At 40.8% G+C, this 16,148-nt stretch overlaps 1 long non-coding RNA gene across 3 annotated transcripts in view; it reads right to left on the bottom strand.

Moving 5' to 3' along the window:
- Nucleotides 1-9,353, bottom strand: part of LOC132250664 (uncharacterized) — a 76,238-nt gene extending 66,885 nt beyond the window's left edge. The window contains exons 1-2 of one of the 3 annotated variants that reach the window (XR_009462265.1): nucleotides 9,284-9,353; nucleotides 9,082-9,161 (exon numbers count right to left, since the gene is read on the bottom strand). This is a non-coding gene — a long non-coding RNA (uncharacterized LOC132250664). The other 2 variants (XR_009462266.1, XR_009462264.1) reach the window with 2 other exon arrangements.
- Between the last annotated feature and the right edge of the window lie 6,795 nt (nucleotides 9,354-16,148).

Genomic DNA, 16,148 nt, shown 5'->3' with positions numbered 1-16,148 from the left:
ATAGAGGGTTTTAGAAGACAGGTTATAAACATTAAAAAAATTTTAAGTGCAAGAGGTGTTGAACAAAGATTTTTTTATATCAGTCTTCAACCCAGAGCTTTAACATCTTGGTGTTGCTACTTGCAATGTAAATACTACTTCTATATGAGTGCCACTGCCAAATTGAGGGGTAGGGAGAAGAGAGGAAGAAAGAATGACTTATGGGTGCATCTACATGTGCAATTTAGTGCACCTCAAACTACAGCACAGTTCGCGCAGTCATCAGTTGCTCCTGGGCACAGCGTCTTCATGTGTGCCCAGGACCGCAGCAGTTTGAGCCAGGGCAGAGCAGCCCTGGGTTGGCAGCAGGCTCAGGGGGTCAGTCCCAGGCTCTGGGTGGCAGCGTTGGGCAGCAAAGGGGCTGGCTGGTGCATGAGGGTGCTGAAACTGCGGAGCCATGTGGCTGATCCCCTGAGCCTGCCGCCAGCCCAGGGCTGCTCTGCCCCAGCTCAAGCTGCTGTGGTCTTGGTCACTGTCCACATATTTTCTCCATAGTAAATGCCTCTGCCATAAGATAGTACTGTCTCTAGTGTTGGCATACATGTAAATGGTGGCGCTTTACATCAGAGCTAATTAGTCAACTCCACAGTAAAGAGCATATGTAGATGCACCAGCTATGGCCCAAATCATTCCTTCTGCTTTTGTGAGCAGAGGCAACAAAAAAAAAAAGTTTGCAACGAAGTATGAAACAACAACATTCCCATCTTCTCCTCGAGTTCATGGAAACAACTCGGCAAGGTGGCACTCTTCATGAGTGCCAAACAACAACATCAGTATCTTATACCCACAAACCCAGCAAAGAAAACCTATTAACGATGCCTGAAACAGTGTTTAGCCTTTTTCATGTCCTGTTTTCCATCTTTCTAGGGATATAGCTCTAATATAGCAGCTGATGTGAAAAGATAACAGTTCTATCATACTAGTGTCACTGGGGTGCTGGGAGATACTCTCTGCAGAAGCACAATGCATCTACTGCGCAGCCCTATTTTTACCACACACATTCTCCTGGTTTTGGTTTGCCTGCAAGGTATGTAATCCAAAAGTCACTATCTACAGCAAAGCCTATCGGCCTGATTCTGATGTCACTTTCAACACCAGAATTGACTTCAGTGGAGTATCTCCTGGTTCACACTAGGTAAAAGCAGAACCAGGCCTATGTGATCAAGTATTAGGAGATACACACATACCTCACACATCACATAACCAGGAACTTTAAGAGGACTATATGGCCGCATCCACACATGGTGTGGACGTTTGCCTCCCCGGGGACAACTAGCAGCAGTGCACCTTGCACCACCGCAATTATCCCCAGGGAATGGCCATGTCATGCATGCTTTGGCACGTGACAAGTTACCCCAGGAGTGGTAGGACAGGCTGGGGCCAGCACTTGACTTGAGGTCCTGAGGGCCTCCCAGGGCTGCAGCACCAGCAATTCTGCCACTCAGGGCCTGGCTTAGTGAGGCTCCGGCTGGCCTAGCTATACTTTTGAGTGGCACACACTGCCCATCCGTGCACTGCTCTGGTGTTTTTTTCTGCTCAAAAAACCCCCTCCGTGCTGCTCTATTGCAGTGCAGAGAACATCTGAACATGAACTATGTGGCCTATGAGTCCAAGACACAATGTTATTACCTTGTAGGATGAAAGTGAAACATGAGAAAAGATCTCAGAATTTAAGGCCGTTTTCAGAAAGCACTTAAACACATGTTTACTTTTAACTATCTTTAGGCTGCTTGTGTGCTGACACCACTGCCTATCATACTTACCAATATCTTCTCATTGTTTCTACTCCCCTTTCTATGTGCATCCATCTATTGTTCCTTGTTTTGTAGCCACAGTCTGCTGGGGCAAGAACCATTCTTTTTGCTTTATGTTTGTATGGTACCTAGCACAATAGGTCCTGGTCCATGACTAGGACTCTAGTAGAGTACAAACAATAATTAATATCAACAGGGCTTAAATACATGATAATTTATTTCCTAAGTAGGAATGTTTTTTTCATTACTGCCTATGTTCATAACAGCAAGAGCATAAGTTGACAAAAATAGAAGATCTACAATAAAATTAGGCAAAACTATGATGTGTTTAAAAAAAAAACCCAGACATCAAATGCAGTTTAATGATCCAAGTTGTTCAACTGAAAATTAGAAAACTACACTGATGTGGCATGAGGCAGAAAAAAAATGGATACAAGACTTCTTCCTAAGCTTACAGAAAGTGAAGCTGTTAAGGTCTGATTTTAAACTACACCTGTATACTTTAGCAGATTTGAGGACAGGTCTTGACAAACTAGAGTATTTATCCAGACTAAAATAGCTACTCATCTGTGCTTTAGTGCCATTTTCTGTCACATCAGCATGACAGCACTAAGTGTTTAGTTCAAATAAGTGGTTCCATGTCCTTTGATAATACAACATGGTTCCAGCATTCTGTTCACTACAATTTCAGCTCCATCAGGGGTGGCACAAGACAGCTCAGTATTCCCAGAGATTTTCAAACCATGGTGCATGTGTTCTATTATGCACTCAGCCCGTCTGGTCCATTTGGACTGGATTCACCAGGGAATACAATTAGCTGGCCATTTTATTTACACACTATAGCTTGCCAATTTCTTTTGAGCCTCAATTATTTTGATTTTTTTCCCCCTACTTTCTGTGATTTAAAATTATTTCTAATTTGGTAACTAACTATCTGCAGCCTGGATTTTTTGTACTTAGCACTAGCATGCAATACAACCACGTTGAACACTCAAACTGGGACAGTTAGTTACTTCAATTATTATTATTAAAAGCTATTTGTTTATTGAACAAACAAAAACATATTCTTATTATGAATGAACTATCAAATAGGGTTTCCATATAAAAATCATGTAGTACAAATCCTAATGAATATAGAACAACAACAACAACAACATTGAAAACTATAAGGACAGATTCTGTTTTCAGTACATCAAGACAACTCGCACAGAAACAATGTGAGTGGTGCAAACTGAAGTTTTACTAGAAAGATCAGAATTTGACTAAAGGTATTCATCATTGAAAGGAAAAGCTAATGTTTCAGAAAAACAGTTCAGGAGATCAGTTGTCTCCCAAGAGTTACCATCTCTTATGGTAACATTCACCCTGAATTGCAGAATCAAACTACAAATTCCAAAGTTTAGATTGACAAGGTCCTTTGGCTAAATTTGATATCTTTTGTTAGAGCAACTCAAATAGTTGGAAAAATTCTTCTTTGCAAGCTTTTGGGTGCACATAGTCAAACTACTTAGTGACAAAGACTCTATGTGCTCATAGCCATATGACATGCCCTTGATAAATTCCAAACATTTCATAGTATAAACTAAACAACAGCATGTTTGTCAAGTAATTAATCACAAATATAATTGGTCTTACCATGTAAGATATTTCCTTTCGCTATTTATCTTTGCTGTTTGTGCTATGCCTTCAATTTTTTTTCTTTATTTTTCCCAGTAAAATTTCTCAGTCTCAGCCTCACTGTCTACAAAGAGATGCTTTCTGCCTGGATTTCATCCCTAGTTTACATAGGCCAAATAAAGTGCCTTCGAAAGTCTCCTATGGAAGGCACACTTTAGAAAGATAAAGGCAAATCTTTTTATACAAGTAGTAGGACCTATATCCAAAAAAAAAAAATCAAAGTTCTTGTAAGAGACACTGCTTTTATTTCATGCTGCTTTCAACATAAGGAGCCTGGTTTATTAATAATCATCCCAATTACCCTGATTGTATCCAAAAACATGCTACCTCTGGGCAAGCCCATAAAATAACTACCCTCTTGCCAAAAATCTCTCCAGCAAGCTTTATTAGTTACTTATCCATTTTTATAATGGCACTTAATTAAAGCCTCTACAATGGCACCCTGACACTTTGGGCCATTTGACAATAAGAAATACAAATTATAATTCGTACTAAAGTACATTGCAAAAAAGAAAGGGCTAATCAAATTGCACTATATCCTTCATAACCTGGAGTATTTCAGTCAAGAGCCCTGTAACTCTTCCCATTTCCTAGTTAAATAATACAAACTTTGAAAAACTTTTACTATATTTAAATTAAGTTATATCTTTGACAAATTGTATTCCTGGATCTTTACTATCTCAAATATCTCTTTCTTATGGTAGGACAATCAAAGTCAAAGTCATCCATGGTATTATAAATTAAGACATCCTTTGACCCAACATACAACCAAAGAAATTCCTATATAGACTAAGATTAGTCCAACATCCATGCATATAGTCCAACATTCCATCTCCATCATTGATCTATACCAGTGGCTCTCTACCTCTGCCTGGATTTTTAGGAAAAAAGTTTCAATCAAACATTCACTGGTATCATTCACTTTACCATGTACAAATTTAGCTAAATTATGAAATCTGAATGATCTCAGTTCACACATGCTCATTTGGGACTTGTCAGAGTCTGGCAACTAAATTCTCCAGAGATTCCAACCACATTGAGTATGCTCCTTCCAAGGACTGAAGAAGTTAAATAGGTCTTGCCTTGAAATTGCTTCTTCTAGCAGCCAGCACAGGAACTGAATGGTCTTCTCCCAGTGTCCAGGCATCATGAATGAGATAAAATAAGACAAATGATTTGGCAGACAGAGGTGAGAGGGAGCCAGAGGATGGAAAGCACAAGTGGAATAAACCATTTAGGGAGAGGAAGCAGAGACATAAAGGGTTCAACTCCAAAGGCCTTGTCTCACATTCATTTGCAACAACTGTACATCATTAGAATGCTGTGATTTTATTAAAGTTAGTATGTGTTGGGTGATAACACTTCCCTGAAAGGGAACCACTTTGCAATGCCATGAGGGCCTTTAACATGAGCTAAACTTCTTGAACATGTACGTGCTTGCATTTTAACTGCATTTAGTAGGTACAGGTTTCCCTTGCTTTATGCTGTACATGCATTCCTGGAAAATGGTGCATAACTGAATTCACATAAAGGGAATGCACTTTACAATATAATAAATAGGGATACGTTCCAATACCATGACTGTACTGACCCCCAGACTCATTTCTACCACTTTTACAAGACACTTTTGGTACTCACTAACAGCGGACAGTACACGCAAGCACAGGGTGGTGGTGAATGTTACCATAACAGGGATGGCAACTACATACAGAAACACATCACAGACAACGAGCGAGGAGCACAGATTCACACAGGAGACTATATTTTGATGTACATCACTTGCGCAATGCACTGTACAAAGCAGCTGACTGAGGGCTTCCACCACACCAATCATAAGAGTGAATTTACCTCACATATAACGCATTTATATGCTAATTCACACATACAGAACCCACATAAAGCTAAGGAAACCTGTCTTAAGTTGAACATGTGACTCTACCCAGACAGCTTAGCAAGATTCAAAAGATGGGCCACTTTTAAGGGTACCAGGAATGTGCAGTCATATAAAGATTGTTAAATATTATAGGTTTGGGCAGAAGCTGGTCTCTCACTAGAAGGGGTTACGAAGAAACATGAAGGTTTCTTTCATGCTCCTGTGGGGAAAAAAAGGCACAGGAGATTTTGCCAAGTTGTGTGTTACTGAAGTCAGGGTCTTATAAAGGAAAGTGATGGACAACCTTAATTACAAGGAGAATGCCCAGTTCTTATATTCGTAGAGGCTGGCAATTTTACTTCTATCTCAAATTTTACCATTATGACATGGATGCTGGCAGATCAGAATCTTTGTATTAGTCTTAGAGGAAGGGCATCTGAGTCTTTTTTTTGCAGAACTTAAGTATCTACCACAACAAGCCAATTGAAAAGAAAACTCAAGAGTGGATGAGGTTGATAGCTCATGAAAATCACCTGATGCTGCAGGCATACACTAACCAAATACACACCATGGAGCAGTGCTTCTAGGTCTGTGAAATAAACATCATATAGTGAAAATGGATCATAATGAAATCCAAGATGACTAGCAATAGCTCTGGAGCTTTTGCACATAGATGCCACATTCCTGAAGTCATTTGCTAAGCCTACTCCAACCCTCCAGTAGAGAGACACCAAAATAAGAAGTGTTTTGACAGAATAGACACAGGTGACAATTGCACTGTGGCAGCTTCCAATCCTAATATAGTTCTTGAAAATCCATGGTAGAAGCAGTTTATATCTAGGTGTGGAAGACCATTAAGTCCTGTGCTGCACAAGATTGTGGCTTTGGGAAACATTCAGGAAAGAGAAATTTGATGCACTTGGATTCCTAAACTGTTTTAGGACAAAAACAATATGGTACACATCTCTACTTGTTGCCCCTACACATGGTTTGTAAGTACAGTTTTGTCATGGTTATGCAAGTGTTGGCAGACAGCTAGGGACATTTGAATGACATTAAACAGTGTGTGTTTAAAGAATAAGCAGGAAGCTAACATCTTTAGGAACAGAGGATATTTGGAAAAGCTGTAAACAGGGACTATTACCCCTGCACACTGGTGAAGCTTCATTGATAGTGTTTATCAGGATCACAGCCTACCCTTTGTTTAGCTGGCTCATGAAGCCATATTCCCGACACCTGGACAGCAGCAGGGAAAGATTAATCATCAACTGAACAGGTACAGGTTGAGTGCTAAAAAGACATATGGTAGCCTGACAAGGCTCTGGAGACACCTAATGATTAGGCTGGGTCTCACACAGCCAGATATTCCAGTTGTTGTTGTTATATGTGTGTTTTTCATGTTTGGGAAGCAAAGTGGGAAAAATTACCATGAGAGTGTTGGGAGGAAGGTGGGAACAGAAACTGCTGATTTTGAACAGATAGACACAAGAGCAATTACAAGATTGCACTGGCCATATTTGTACTGCCTCCCTAGTGAGTGCAAGATAATATCTTAAGGTTATACCATTTGATACCACTGATATACAGAGAGACAGAAATACTTCTGGATTTCAGGGGTTATAGTTAGGAGCTTTTTCATTTAGCTTTTCACATTAAAAGTTTCATAATATTATCAAGTGATCAGAATTGTTTCAGGGCACTGAACTTGCTGAAATGGTGAATAAGCCTGTTGTTCTATAACAACAAGTGAAAGACAGGAGACCTTCCTAAAATGCAGGCACAGCTTACAGAACTCATCTGTGTGAACTTTGATCTTCTGGCCCAACCTTGTTCAAAGGATTTCTGGCCCAAGATCAGCCTTAAGCTCTACCAGTAGAGCAGGGGTAGGCAACATTTTTTGACCAGAGTGCTGAAAAAACCACAATGTCTACCTTGGAAGGTGCCGGAATGCCGACATGCTGGAGCTCAGAGCAGCTGTTTGCAGCCACCCAACTGCAGCCAGCCCACAGCCTGGTCTGCTTGCAGCAGGGCTTGCAGCCTCCCAGCCGTCTGCTGGGAGCAGCCTGGGCTCTGTGGCTGGCAACAGCTGCTCAGAGCCCTGATTGGCAGTGGTGTGCTGAGCAAAATGGCCTTGCGTGCCATGCTTGGCATGTGTGCCAGGGGTTGCTGACCCTTGAAGTAGAGGATAGCGGCTCTAACTGCCCACTGCTGGAAGTCAATTCATAGCCAAACTGGATGAGCCAGCAATAGTAGTAGGGCTCTATCTCCTCCCTAGCCCTGAATCTAAGCAATTCTCAGATGGGAAAAGTCAATGCATTTTTATTTATTTATTTATTTATTTTTTTTATGGTTTGGTGTTTTGTTTTTTTTCCAGTCATAAAAATTGTATCAGCTGAGTGACCAGGTACTGAATTGCTTTCATTTCCAGGTATTTTATTTGACTGCTCCAGTGTTGGTTCCAGCACATTTTTGTTAGCAATACACTGACTGACCTGCAAGTAATTTTAACTACTGGCTCTACCAAAAATAGTGGCTTTGCAAATGGTTTTGGATTGCTTTCAGAATTGTCTCTCTTTTCAGTGCACCTTTGCCTGCACCTAGGCATGGGTGCTTGTTTAAATAAACAAGGTACTTCAGAAGGCATTCCTTTGGCCCCTGTCCCCACATACTTGTCCCCTATTTTGAGAGAAAAAGAATGAGAAGGAATGGAATGAAGTGGAAGGCCGGGGAAGGACAAACATATAGCAATACATCCTCCTTGCTTTGTAGCTTCTGTTTCTGGGCTCAGATAGATAGGGCTCAGATGGCTTTGATAGGGCCTAACTCCTTGGACCTCCTTTTTTTACTGAGTAGGTACATGGTCTGCTTCTGACTATGGAAGTATATACACTGTTACTTATGGCATGATAGCAGGGTTTCCACCCAGTGTTTATAACATTAAGCTCTGCATAATAGCAGCAAGTGCCAAGGGACAAATAAAGTTTCTGTTGCCCCTTCCTGTCTCTTGGTAGAGCTACCCTAGGGACACGTCCCCACCAGTCCTCATCAGCCAATATTGCTGCTCATACATCTTGTACCCCTTGGCTGATGCATATGCTTTGCAGCATCCGATTCAACATTTTTAAACAGCAGGCCTTGTATTGCCCCTTTCCCCTACAGGCTGCCAAAGTCCAGGACTTCTTTCTTAGATCAACCATGGATTTTTCTTAGCTACAGCTTTAACTGGTGCAATACCTATGCATGAGATAGCAGAGATGTGTCCACAAAGGCAAGTTAAGAGAAGTATCACCAAAAAAGTGCCGGCTACTTTGAAATAGAGGGTAGACTCCCATATTGTCAATATGGGGGGTGTCCAGGCTTCTAGCTACTGTTGTGGCCTGGCTACTAGTACCACTGCACTTTCTGCAACATCTACATAAGCACAAAGATAGTGGAACAGTGTGAATAACATAGTTATGCTACCAAAATACTTGTTACCTTGATCCAGAAGAACTTTCAACTCTGAAAGTAAGTGAATAAAATACAAGGGTGTGCTGATCTAAAGCACCTTTACTGATAAAATATCTTAGTATAGACAAGACCCAGAATTCTTAAACGCTGCATTTTTAAATCTGGCTGGAGCATTTTACAGTTCCCAATAGCTTCTACTAATAAAGATGTTGCAAAAGCTTTTTAAAAAAAGTTAAAACATATTGCAATTAGAGCAATTTTTAGAGACCAAGGTCCTAGTAGTCTTACCAAACAGGGTCAGGTCACACATCAGGAAACACATTCAGAACCAAAAAAGAGCCAAAAAAACATAATGCAGGAGCCAGGAACTGAAACAATAATAATAATTAAAAAAAAAAATCAAGATCTAGAAGCCATAGTCAAAACCTATTATCCAATGACAAGAATCCAAAGCCATAAACAAAAACCATCATAGGAGTTAAGAACTAACCAAACACAGGAACCAGAAATTAGCTTGAAAGTAGAAACCTAGAAGTAGCTACATGCTGGTTAAGCAACCAAAATTCAACTGAGAGTAGGGGGCTTATGCCCTGGCTGCTTGCAACTAATAGGACAATAATCCGCACCTGGACTCAATTAGGTGGATCCCAACAAGTCTTAAGCCCTTGGTGCAAGCTCTTGGCAATAACCAGGGGAATGTTGCTTTCTAGTTGTATTAGGACTACAAGTATTTCAGGGGGAAAAAAATGTATGCTTACTATAATTGTGTTAGCCTATTGTAACAAGGTCTAGAAGAGAAGGGATATTTTTCCTAAGCATTCTGCATAATTTTTCAAAGATTTTCATATTACTTAAAAATTGCTCTAATTGCAATTAGTTTTATATATTTCCCTGTAGATATGTTGTGTGAATGAAGGACTTTTTTCCCCATGAATATTGTATTTTTTATTTTGACTTCCTTGTTTGTCTGACATGGGCGATCTTAATCCTGAAGTCTAGGAGTCCACCTAATCTATTCCTTATTGTAATAGTAAAGGAAACATCATCTCTGGTGTGCTTCCTTCAGAAATGTCAAAGGAAAAGAACTTGAATTAACTAAATGAACTTAACAAACACTTTCTTTCAATACTGTGATATTAGCAAATTAAAGTAAGAGGGGCTGTCCATTGTCTCGGGTACTTTATAGTGAGACGAACACAAATAAAATTATTTAAGTTTGTCCTATCAAAATCAAAGTATAGCTTGACCCTTAGTTCATTACCAATGCTAACATAAGAGACTACAAAAGTGGCAATCACAGAAAGAATGTTGGATAATCCACCACAAAAATCAATAAGTTCAGTGACCTGCTTTCACATGAAAAGCCCAAAAAAGATTCTTTCCCAGGGACCCAAAACTCTTATGTGGTCTCTTGACTAAGTATCAAAATACCAGGAAAATGTAGAAGCTTTATATATGCTGTAGAATAGAATGAACTTAAGGCATTTATTGTAAACAAGCACTGTGAAACAATGCTTGTATACCACAAAACTGTCACCTCAGAAGATGATTCAAGTTCAGAAGTTTGTTGAAGTGAAGAGAAAGAGCTAGGAACATAAAACAGTGGGGAGAAATGCTCATGCCACAGCACCTTTGCCAAAGCAATACAACAGTTGTGCTACTATAAGGCTGGGTTTTTCAGTCAGAAAAGACTACCAGTATATGAGGTAGGGATGGCGGAAGGGAAGGGAGGGGGTGGGTTTTGATGTAGACCAAAGGAACTAAAGTAAGACCACAATGTTTTCTCTCTCGCTCACTCTCTATCTTTCTGGTTCCCTAACCAGTGTATGGGTCTACAGAAATAAGACAATTGTGTCATTTCTCTTCTCCTGTCAAAGACCTTGCTGACCTTTTCAACTTCAACGTGTTTTACAGCAACACAACATTTGCCCCGTTGCAACCCATGACAAATAGACAGGTCTAAAATAAAGATTATTCTTTCCTGTTTCCTTGTCACTGCAAACTAAAAGGCTGTTAACCTGAGTCAGAATGAATGAAGCTATCTAAAATGAAAACCACTGTCTCATTATACCCTTCCTTTCCCAATTTATAATTTTTTTTCCTGTGAGTTTTAAGCAAATACTATAAACAAGCTTTACTTAGAATAAAAATTACTTTCCTGCAGTAACTTCTGTCCATCACCATCTTGGGTTATTTTTCATTGAGAATCCACATGGAAAAATCCTGAAAAGCATCAGTGTCACTGCCATCTTGCTTCTCTGAAAATATCAGCATTGCTGGTTTTTAAAATAAATTTGATAGTTTTTACTTAAGAGCACTATAATTCTCTAACATATTGATAGGAGGAGCCAGTAAGGTTTGTTTTTAATTACTGTATTCTTCTGTTCTCTTTGCAGGACTTGAATGACAGGAAGTTCATTTTTCCCCTATTGAGCATCTGATGAAAGTAGCCCATGCTTTACCCCCCTTAGGGAGCCATTCTGTCAAGAAGCAAAGCCGCTGCGGTGGCAATAGTAGTGGTGGTGGCAACTGTCATTGTATATCCAACAGCTGCTCTGTTACACATTCCCTAACTTGGCAAGAACACTGCTTCTGAGAATCTGCCATTTTTAACAAAAGCTCCTACAGTCTTCCACTGAACCATGCTGCTGCCATAGCACCATACCTCCAGCTGAGCAGGCTGGCGAGCACTGCTTTCTGCAGCTGCTTCCTAAGGTGGGTTCATGGTCCAAGCAGAAGAGATGCCTTTAATGTACCATTTGTGGCCCTGTTTGGTAACCAAAAGTGTCACCTCCATGATGGTACTGGATCCTCCTGTTTAGAAGCTTTTAGTGGCCTAATTTGGTTTAAACTCAGTAATTCCCAAGTGTGCTGCACTGATGCTATGCCTATGATGCCCAAGTATTAGCTTCATAGTTTTGGTAAAAATATGATGCTTTAAGAATTGTCTATGAACATTACTACTTTTAAATTATTTAGAATCAAAGAAGGGTGTTAAACTTTGTTTCTTACAATACTTAACAGAAGTCAATTGACTAGTTTACATTTCATTGGTAGAAAAACAATTTATACCTGAAAATTCATCATTTTTAGTTGAGTTTAAGCCAACCGGATTTAAAGCAATACAAGATCTCATTAGATGAAAATAGCACTTCTTGTTTGTAGTACAGTGGAATCGCATCTTATGCGGGGGTTAGGTTTTGAAGTCAGCGCGTAAGGTGAAAATCACATAAGGTGAAAATCGGCGACTATACACGGGGTGGGAGGGGGGGCGGAGCTTGAGTTTGCATGTGGCGCTGTGCTTAGTGCTGTGTGGCCAGCAGCAGCAGCGCAGTGGGGGGGATGGCTGCATGCTGCCCTGCCACCACCACACTGCCACTGCTGCCTGGCAGTTGGCCACACAGCTCCAGGCATGGCTCCATGGCAACAGCAAGAGGTTTTGGAGGCAGTGGCCGTCACTGCCATAATGGGCCTCCAGGTAAGCAGCAGCACTGTGTGCAAACCCAAGCCTCGCCCCCCTCCCACCCTGTGTATAGTTGAATTCACACAAGTTAAATGCGCGTAAGATGCGACACGCCTGTACTTTTCTTTGAATGGAAATGTTAGTAGAAAAAGACACTGTGTTAATTATAACTATTATTTATTCCATGGATAACTGATAAATAACCAGATACTAGACATTTTGGTTTGCAGACATATCTTTAATCTGTTTACTTTTATTGAAGATATGGGAGTAGATAAAGGGGCCTTGACATTAATTTTCATTGTAGCAGTTAGTTATATATTTTATAACAATTACAGGCTTCCTTTTCCTGTAAGCTGGTTTTAGTTACGGATGGTGTAGCTCTGTACCCCATGAATATTTTTTCTGAAATCAATGGAACACTGTGGAGTATGGTGCTACCCACATGCACAGAAATATCAGCATCTATCTTTAAACACGACATTTTAAATAACTAATTAATATTCTTATTGCATAAAAACAGTAGAGGTGGTTACAAAATTGAAAAAGAAAATCTTGAAGTTACATGACAATGTTCCCCATTTTTGGAAATAAAAAAATTCCAACTAGCTCCAGGAATAAAACAACTGTTTTTATACAGGGGTTTCATTAGGACAAATATTTGCATCACTGGTTATAACTGTCCAGATTCTTGTTTTATTTATGTACAATTAAAATACACTGGTATGTTGGGATTTTTTAGTGTAGTAAAAACAATGCTAGGTGATAAATGTTAAATGTGCAAATGAGAAAGCAAGTCAATGTGAAAGGGAAAGGTTGAACATGTGCTGGACCAAAATTTCAAATGTGATTATGAAAAAGTGCATATTCAGAAACTCCAATGCACTTGCACAACCTAATTTACATGTGTGCATCATTACATACTAATGCAGGGACTATGACCATGGGATCATGTTCAGAGTGTATATAAATTGTGAAGTTTTTGATGTTAATAAATCAGTCAGATCTACATACCATAAGATTGAAAGGTAGAGAGAAGCAGGAAAAGTAATATCTGAGAGGTTGTAATAAAGCCTAAGATAAAGTATTGTTGGACATTCAATAGAGAGCGAAGTAAGAAATGGGAAGTTTTGGTGAAACAATAAATAGTGGCAAGATAGTCCACAAAATTGTAATATAATATCTGCAAAATATAAAAATCCTGAGCATAAAAAGGGCTATCTTAGAAGGGATAACAACATTTGTTAAGACCCCCGAATATTCCTTTAAATTTGTTTTGAACTGTGATTCTGTAAAGGCAAAATTGTTCCTCCAAAAGGATTGAATGTTTTCCATCATTTTTGCCATGATCTCTATAGTTTGAGACACCACTGCTAAGCCACACTACTTTTCAAACCCCTGCAACCTTACTTCATTGTCATGTATACACAGTACATGTTCTCAGAACAGAATCGTGACTCCCAAATTTTTAAAGCAGTGATGAATTAGGGGATTTGCATTAAAGTGAAAGGGAGTTGCCTGGCTGAAATACTAAAAGCCACTTAAAAAAAATACGGGTTAAAATCTAAGAGTTGCCCATAGTTTGCTGTTACATATCAGACAAAAATGAAACTCTGATATCAGTTTCCTCATTCTTCAGTAGCTTAGGTCTCACCAAGGGAATTGATTCATCATACTGCAATCAATCTTCTGGTACTTATCTGAATACAAATTAAGATACTGAAAGAGATATGTATGTTTGTGTTGTAAAATGTATACTCAGGAAAAGTGGATTTATACAGTGCGATGGATTTAGTTCTCATACAGGTTTTTTTTAAAGGCAAACCAATAAATTTTTTTAAATTGGGTTTGTGTTTTTTTATTTTTTTATGATACATAGGCATGCTTGAATGTTGTGATTTTTCTTCAGTGTTGTTTTCTGCTTGTATTTTCCCCCTTTATTTTGCCTTTCAGTTATCAGGAATGTCAGCCCTAGCATCCACTAATTTTGCTGAAGAACTTCTGGACAGCTCAGGAATATTGTTATTAGCTCTAATACCTCCATTGGAGGAATGAGGGTATTAATCTTTTCCTTCCTGTAAAACGTTAATTAGTCACCCAAATCCAATTTATGTTAAGAAAGATAAACAAGAAACAAAGAGATTTAAATAGTCTGACCAAAAATTCCTTCCCCTTTGAATTGTTCTCTTTTATATTGTACCCCCTATATATATATATATCTCAAAAACAAGGTCTTCGATATATATCAAGAAAGATCAAAAAAAGGGAGAATGCTCAGATATTCTTTTCTTTTCATAGAATCATAGAATCATAGAAGTAGGGTCGGAAGGGACCTTGTAGATCTTCAAGCCCAACCCCCTGCCTGGGCAGGAGGAAAACTGGGCTCAACTGACCCCAGTCAGGTAGGCATCAAGCCACTTCTTAAAGACCCCCAGGGTAGGAGCCAGCACCACTTCCCTTGGAAGTTGGTTCCAGATCCTAGCCACCCTTACTGTGGAGTAGTTCTTATGGATGTCTAATCTAAACCTACTCTCCAACAACTTGTGGCCGTTATTCCTTGCTATCCCTTTTCTATGATGCTTTAAAAAGACAACATATTTGATCCTATGCTCCTTTCCATTCTGTGTCATGGAGAAGAAAGAGGAGGATTACACTTATCTCTACAATACACACACATATGTATATGCAAGGCTAGGGACAAAAGTTACACATAAACCATTTTAAGTGATTAGAAACCAGTGACCACAAACAGAACAGAAGTTCAGTGCATTTAAACCACTTTCAAAACGGCCCAAAGTGGTTTAAGATAAACTTGGTTGGATGTAGTATCAGACTTAACTGATTTAGGACAAACCAGTTTATGGAACTTCTGTCCCAGATACCCTCCCAGTTCAAATTCACTCACAATCCCCCAGCATCCCAGGATGCTTTGCAGCACTGGGCTTTGCAGTCTACTCAAGAGTAGGATCTGCTCCACCCCTCTGGTCCCTAGCTGGAGCACTATAACTGCTCCAGCTGGCAGAGAAGGGGGTAGGGAAACCCCAGCACCAGATCCCAGGCCACAGCCAGGGTCTGCTTGGCAGGGGGAGGGGAAGAGAGAAGACCCAGGAAAGCTTTTCCCCAGTCTCTGCTCAAGCAGAGAGGGGGGACATGGCCAGGCCTCAGCCCAGCCAGGCCAGCTGAGGACAATGGGGTGGTGTGGGGTGGGGAGCTTAAACCCCCACCCTGGCCTCCATTGGACCCCAGCTGGGATCTGCCTGGTAGGGCAGTGGAGGAAGGAAGCTCCAGTTGGCTTTTTCCCCCTCCCGGTTTGAGTGGAGAGGGAGGTGTGTGGTCAACCCCTGGCTCAGCTGGGCTGGCTGAGGACAATGGGGGAAGCGGGGTGGGGGGGTTTAAACCCCCACCTTAGGCAGCACCATACCTCATCCAGGGTCCACCTGGCAGAGAGGAGGGGAGGAAGGAAGCAGGGGTCTGGTACAGGCCAAGGTAGGAATTTAAAAAATGCCTCCATTGTCTTCAGATGGCCCAGCTGGGACAGGACCTGGCCATGCCCCGCCTCTACTAGAGCAGGGATGGGGGGAAAGTCTCTCAGGTCTTCCCTCCCCCCTTGCCCCTGCCAGGCAGACCCCAGCTGGGGTCCAGTGTGGGCCAGGGTGGGAGTTTATCTCCCCCATCCTCAGCTGGCCCGTACCTCCACTATCTGCTCAAGCAGGGAGTGGGGAAAAGCCTCCTGGGTCTTTCCTCCCCCCCTCACCCCACCAGGCAGGCCCCATCTGGGGTCTGGTGCAGGCCAGGGTGAAGTTTTAAAACCCCACCGTCCTAAGCCAGCCTACAGCCCCCCCCTCCTCCACTCGAGTGGTAAGAGGGAAAAAGCCTCTGAGGGCCTCCCTCC

This window comes from Alligator mississippiensis, chromosome 5, assembly GCF_030867095.1.
Source record: "Alligator mississippiensis isolate rAllMis1 chromosome 5, rAllMis1, whole genome shotgun sequence".
NCBI lineage: Eukaryota > Metazoa > Chordata > Crocodylia > Alligatoridae > Alligator > Alligator mississippiensis.
Note: the sequence above shows the minus strand (reverse complement) of the source record. Positions and strands in the feature narration are given on the sequence as shown.